We start from the raw sequence: 6,535 nt of genomic DNA, 5'->3' as shown, positions 1-6,535 counted from the left end.
CTCACCAGGAAGCATGTCTCTTAGAAATATCCCTCCGTGGAACCTCCATCCCAGTAAGCTGGCCTGGGTCAATGTCCTCCTCAGCCCTGCTATATCCTTCCCTGGCACTGTGAGTCTAACACATTCTCTCTTAGCAAAGCGAGTATGCTTGTGACTGTTTATTAGCAAAGGGCTCCTCTGCAATAAGCAGGGGCTGGTGAGCTAAAGCCAGCTGTGGCTTTGTGAATAAAGTTTCCTTAGGACACAGGCGTGCTCATTTGTTGGGGTTCCCCACACAAATGGCTGCGTGCAGTAGTTGCGTGCAGTAATTACAAGATTTCCAGTAACTAATGTGCAACAAGGTGAGTCCTGTCAGCGACTGCACGAATTCTGCCTCTCTTGGTCCCGTGACAGACATTACACAGACAGAACCATCGGTGCCAGAGTCATGCCTCTCTCTGCCCTGATCTCCCTACAGGCAGACTTCTGCAGCAAGGGGGCTGCTGAGGAGCATGGCAGGGGAGGGCACATTCCTGGCTCTCTAACCAAGTGCTCTGTAGCTCTGTGCTTGAACCTGACCCCAGCTAGGCCTGTAGCAGGCCTTCTCCACTCCAGGTCTGCCTGTGTGCTTGGCTCGGAGGATTCACCACAGTGTGGGGAATGCTGGAAGATGACATTCAGGTCCTGGATGGGAAATCGTGCTCTGAGCCAGGACTGAAAAAAACTTTCTCCAATGGACCTTTCTAGATTTATCTTTAGTTTTATGTGTATGAGTGTTTATCTGCATGTATGTATACACAAGATGTGTATGCAGTGCCCAAGAAGGCCAGAGGAAAGTGTCAGATGTCCTGAAACTAGAGATACAGGTGGTTGTGAGCATAGTGTTGGTGCTGGGAACAGAACTCAGGTCCTCTGAAAGAGTTCTTAACCACTGAGCTGTTTCTCCAGCTCCCAATTTTTCTTTCTAAACATTTGGCTTTTGTTCATACAATTGGTACTTTGATTCATTCAGAGTTGATTTCTTGCGCCTCATGTAAAAAATGGCTGTGATACTGTCACCGTCCCTAGGACAACAATTATTCAGCCCATTCACCAGCATGCATACTGAATGAGCAAGGAAGCCAAGGCAAGTAACTACGTAACTAGGATAATGATACACACGAGATAGTTATTGACTACCATGACCACTAAGCCAGTTAAGAGTTTTAAGCCAGGGGTGGTGGTGTATCCCCAGCACTTGCTGACAATCTTGCTGACTCAGCCTCCCAAGAGCTAAGACTATTATCAGCTCTGTGTCACATACTTGCCTGGGCATTTCTTCACTTTTCATCAGCTGACTTTTGATCACAAGGAAGAACTTTCTGCTGAGCAGTGGTGGTGCACACCTTTAATCCCAGCACTTGGGAGGCAGAGGCAGACTGGTCTACAAAGTGAGTTCTAGGACAGCCAGGGTGAAATAGAGAAACCTTAAAAAACAAACAAACAAGTTTTAAGTCCATTTAATTGATGGCCAGACCAAGAGTGAGCTTGAGCCTCTGAAAAGTCTCCTAGTCTCTAAATTCAGGGATATAGCATTTCAGTTTTTAAATTTATTTATTATGTGTACAGTGTTCTGGCTTTGTATATGCCTGCAGGCCACAAGAGGGCATCAGATTTCATTACAGATGGTTGTGAGCCACCATGTGGTTGCTGGGAATTGAACTCAGAACCTCCGGGAAAGCAGCCAGGTGCCCTTTAACTGCTGAGCCATCTCTCCAGCCCAGGATATAGCATTTTAAAGGAAAAACAAATCACAGCTATACCAAAGTTAGATGAGGATCAGAGTCACCTTGGAATGTTCGTTTCTGTTAGAGCACAGTAGTAATTTTAGGACATAATTTGGTGATTAGTTTGGTTAATACACCGGGGCCATAGTCAAGCCAAGAAAATCTCAAATGTGTTGTTAAGGCAGGTGTACCATTGTGGCAGCAGGGTAAAGACAACTGTCTAAACAAACACACAGTGGAGTCAGAATGGGATGTCATTGCCTCAGTCATTTCACTAGAAGCCTGGAATGTGGCTCCCCCCTCCCCTCCCTAACTAACTTGCTGTCTGCTCTCAGCTCCTAGGGAGGCCCATGACTGGTACTTACGGTCTCCCAGTGCCTCTCCATCTCCTTCTGTCCACACCAGATACAAAACCACAGACAAAGTGGGGACGGTCAGCAGAACTTGAATGCCACTTCCCTCATCACTGTAAGAGACCTTGGACAAAAGCCCAGGTGAGGAGAGATAATTTATTCAAATGACTGTGGCACAGGGACATGAATTAAGGTTGCCCCGCAACACTGTATCCCAGTGTGGTAACAGCTTCATGAAGTTTTTCTAGAAACAGGAGAATGAAGGAAGAGGCTTCAAATATACTACTGAGAGCATCAGGTAGGTGGGGATTACGGTAAAGTGGGAAAGCCTGGTTCGGGCCTCAGATGCCTTCGTCTTTGGGTTGGTGGAAGCTACGGGTCTGCTTGTGCGTTCCACAAGGGCTTGCCTTACAGTCACACACAGCGAAGAGGTGGGCGATGGATGACTATTAAATGGACTAGTGATTGCCTAAGATACAGCCCTGGACTTGCTCATTCCAAGTTTTGACAGCCACAGGAGTTCTAATGAGTCACTCAATGTCACAGAATGTTCAGTGTGAGGAATTCAGTTCACCATTAACTTCTCTATTCACCTTCCTTGTCCATAACAGCATCACAGGCAACAGCACATATATCAAAGTTCATTGCACATGTTAAGGGGCCTCTTACAGTGTTCTGGGCCTGTGGGAAGGGCTCATGAGCAATCATGGCTCATGTAATGGCCTTGCCAACTTTCCTCATTATTCTGGCCACTCCCTGGGCTCAGCCTGCCATGGACATTCAGTGTTTGCTAACCAGAGTAGCCACAAGATGGAGTGAGGATGGTTTCTATAGGAGCATCCTGGGGCTGGCAAGGACACCAGACTCCTATCATGGCTACCTCTCTTCCTTCCAGAGCTTCCTGTTCACAGTGGGAAGTAAGCCCAGGTTTCCTCCCCTGCAAGAGGCACAAGGTTTTGGTGAGACAGAAGAGAATTCTATACCTTCTCAGACTTAACTACAGCAGCCCTGAGCCCGGAAGTAGAAGACTTGGCACAGGCTGCAGAGACCTTCCTGCAAGGCTGCCCTGGTGTCCTTGGACCCACCTGCCTATCACACTGGGCAGGCTCAGCATAGGACCCCAGGGTGTGACTTAGAGCCACATCAGGAAAGTTTTGATACTGTAGCCATTAGCTTTCTGAGGCTCCTTTGGGTCCTTCCTAGGTCCAGTCCTGGCACAGGAATAGAGTATGGGGTGGCTTAGGGACTCCCATTCTGCCTTCCACTGTGGGTGCTGGTCCAAGTCCCTGGCCACAGCCTCTTTGCCAAGAGGAGCTGAAGGGCAGCCAGTCACAGTGACAGGCTGACAGCTCTCAGCCCAAAGGGGTCTGGATTCCCCTGAGCTCACTCAGCACATTCACCCAAGAGCAGCTCTCCCATCCTGTCCCATCCCTCTGTCACTCAGCTCTTCAGCCACAATGCCCAATACCTGGGATTCACTCAAGATCTTCTGGATTCCTCTAAGGGCTTCAAGGGTCATTTTTTCTGGTTCTGCTCTTTGCCAACACACACAACTCGTCCTCCAGGCTCCAGCTGGCTCCACTCCTCCCCCACGGCTGCTCTTGATGGCCATTCTATGGTACTGGGAACTCCCAAACTACTGCAGCTGGGCTGCACTTTCACCAATAGCCTGTCCTGAGCTCTCTTCAGGGACTCCAACCCTGCCACACAGTGCCAAGCCTCAGCTGCTCTCCATGCCTTCAAAATTACCACCCGGGTGACTCGCACAATACCAAGTCCGCCTGCCAGTGTGAGCTACAACAGGCCGTTGGCTGCTTCTAGAACTCAACTTTTATGTGCTAACTCTCAAGAAAACTTCCCATGAGGAATCATCAAAGTCTGACACATCATTTGTGGCAGGACCTAGGCCATCCCCCATGTATCTAGGCTGAGAGAGCATCCCTCCATAGGGAACGGGCTCCCAAACACTAATTCTACTGCCAGAGGCCCCATAGACTGCACAGGTCTCCCAACTGACACCCACATTCAGGGGGGTCTGGGTTGGTCCTATGCTGGTTCCCCAGCTGTCAGACTGGGGTCCTTGAATTTTCACTTGCGTATGTCAGCTGTCTCTGTGGGTTTCTCCAGCATAGTCTTGAACTCTTTGCTCATCACTCCTCCCTCTCTACAACTGGATTCCAGGAGTTGGGCTCAGTGCTTAGCTGTGAATCTCTTATTCTGCTTTGCTTCCATCAGCTACTGGATGAAGGCTCTATGGTGGCATAGGGGAAGGGCATTTAAGGTAGCCTCTCCACTATTGCTTAGATTCTTAGTTGGGATCATCCTGGAGATTTTCCCTAGTGCCAGATTTCTCTTTAAACCTATAACGGCTCCCTCTATTAAGGTATCTCTTTTCTTGATCTCCTTCTCCATTCTTCCCCCCAACTTGATCTTCCTGATTCTTCATGCTCTCCCTTCCTCTCTCCCTACCTCCCTCTCCACTCCCCCCATGCTCCCAATTTGCTCAGATCTTGTCCCTTTCCCCTTCAGTTAGGGTTTCTATTGCTGTGATGAAACACTATCACCAAGGCAACTTGGGAAGGAAAGGGTTTATTTCAATTTACACTTCCAGGTATAGTTCATCACTGAGGGAAATCAAGGCAGGAACTCAAACAGGGCTGGAGTCAGGAACTGAGGCAGAGGCCACAGAGGGATGCTGTTTGCTGGCTTGCTAAACCTTTCTTGTAGAACCCAGGAACACCAGCCCACGAATATCACCACCCACAAAGCTAGGCCCTCCCCCTATCAATCACTAATCAGAAAAATGTTTTACAGCCCCATCCTAAGGAGGCGTTTTCTCAATTGAGTTCTCTCTTTTCAGTAGCTTTTGCTTGTGTCCGGTTGATATAAAACTAACCAGCACAATTAGTAATACTTAGGACCCCACAGGAAGCAGGAATACTCCAGTAGTGAGGTCTCAGACAATTTAGAGTGACAACCAGCCTGTCCCCCTTCCTTGTAGCTGGAGATGCATTTCACCCTGGGGCACAGCCTCAGGCTCCCCAGCCCTGGGAGTGGGGGACCCAGGCTGGCAATCCCAGCTCACATCCTTAGAGCTCCCTGACAGACAGACATGCTTCCATGTCCTGTCTGGAGCTGCAGCTCATCCAACTAAGAGGACAGGGTCAAGGCAGCGCCGCCACGGACACAGACCTGATCCCAGCTTCCCAGAGAACATGGGCCTGAGTAGGTCCATTCCAGTGCTCTTTCAACTTCAAGTAGGCGGGAAGAGAGGGAGGGAGGGGAGGAAGGAGGGAAGAGCAGAAAGAAAAGGAGGGGGCAAAATATGGAGTAGGAGAGGGCTTCAGAACTCAGTGGGAGGCTCTGGGTGGCTCTCTGCCTCTGGACCTCCTCCTCTGACACTCCTTCTTGGGCTTCGCCTTGTTTGCTCTGGAGTGGTCCACGGCAGAACAAATCACTGCCATATGGCTTGGGATTTCTGGAGTGCCAAGCAGCTAGAAGAAATGTCCTTCCTCGTTCACTTCCCGCTGGAGATGCTGCCGGCTGGTGGTCAAGGACCGCTTCTGTCTCAGGTTGGTAGAAAGGTCATAGTGCACGGTAGAAGCCACCCTCACACATGGGAAGGCACAGCCTCTGGCTCCTGGCAGGCTCAGTGCTGGAGGTATCTCCAGGGTAGGTGGGTGACTGCTGGTCTTACAGGCCAGACAAGAAGCTGGTATGTCATGGGCCTACAGGCCACAGGCTGACTCCTTGACTGGTTGCCATGATGTGGAAGCTGTCCCAGTCCAGTGAGCTGTCCTGTTCCTCCCAGCTGCCCTCTGCAGGGGAGTTCTCTAAGGGGCTGAGCCAGTAGGCGGCGGGCCCCACCCAAGCAGGCTAGAAGCAGCTTCTCCGTTTGCAGCTCCAACTGCTTCACTCATCCAAAAATTGGCTTGAGGTCTGCAGCCGTGGGCCCACTGGAGCCTTCCTGTTGGAGAGGCTGAGAACCAGGCTGCAGCCCTCTCCTGCCCTGGCCTCTGACCACATAGAAGAAGTGCACACTCAGCACTTTGACAGAACTGCTGTGTTCCTGGCCCTGGCCAAAGGAGTCAAAGGGACTGGCCACATAAGGACCCTGGGATCCTCAGAGCCCAGAACGGAAGCTAAGTTGGGTCAGTCGGCATTGAGTAGTGCGGGGTCCTGACCATAGTGTGTGGGGAACAGCCCTGGCTTGCACTTTGGTTTTAGCTGACCCAAGTCCTGGCCAGGATACTGGCTAATCGAAACTAGAATGTCCTGAGGAGCCTCTGGTTGAAGCCTGCTCTGAAGCCGTGTCTGCACCCAGTGCCTGCAGCAGTGTTGGGGTTGCTCACAGAGGCTTCACAACCCCTGCACGTATGAGTCTCAGGCAGGTCCTGCTTCACTGGAGTGTCAGAGCGCATGGGCTAGGCAGGCAAG

The sequence above is a fragment of the Phodopus roborovskii genome, unplaced genomic scaffold, assembly GCF_943737965.1.
Source record: "Phodopus roborovskii unplaced genomic scaffold, PHOROB, whole genome shotgun sequence".
Lineage (NCBI taxonomy): Eukaryota > Metazoa > Chordata > Mammalia > Rodentia > Cricetidae > Phodopus > Phodopus roborovskii.
The sequence above is the reverse complement of the archived record's forward strand: the minus strand, read 5'-3'. Positions refer to the sequence as shown.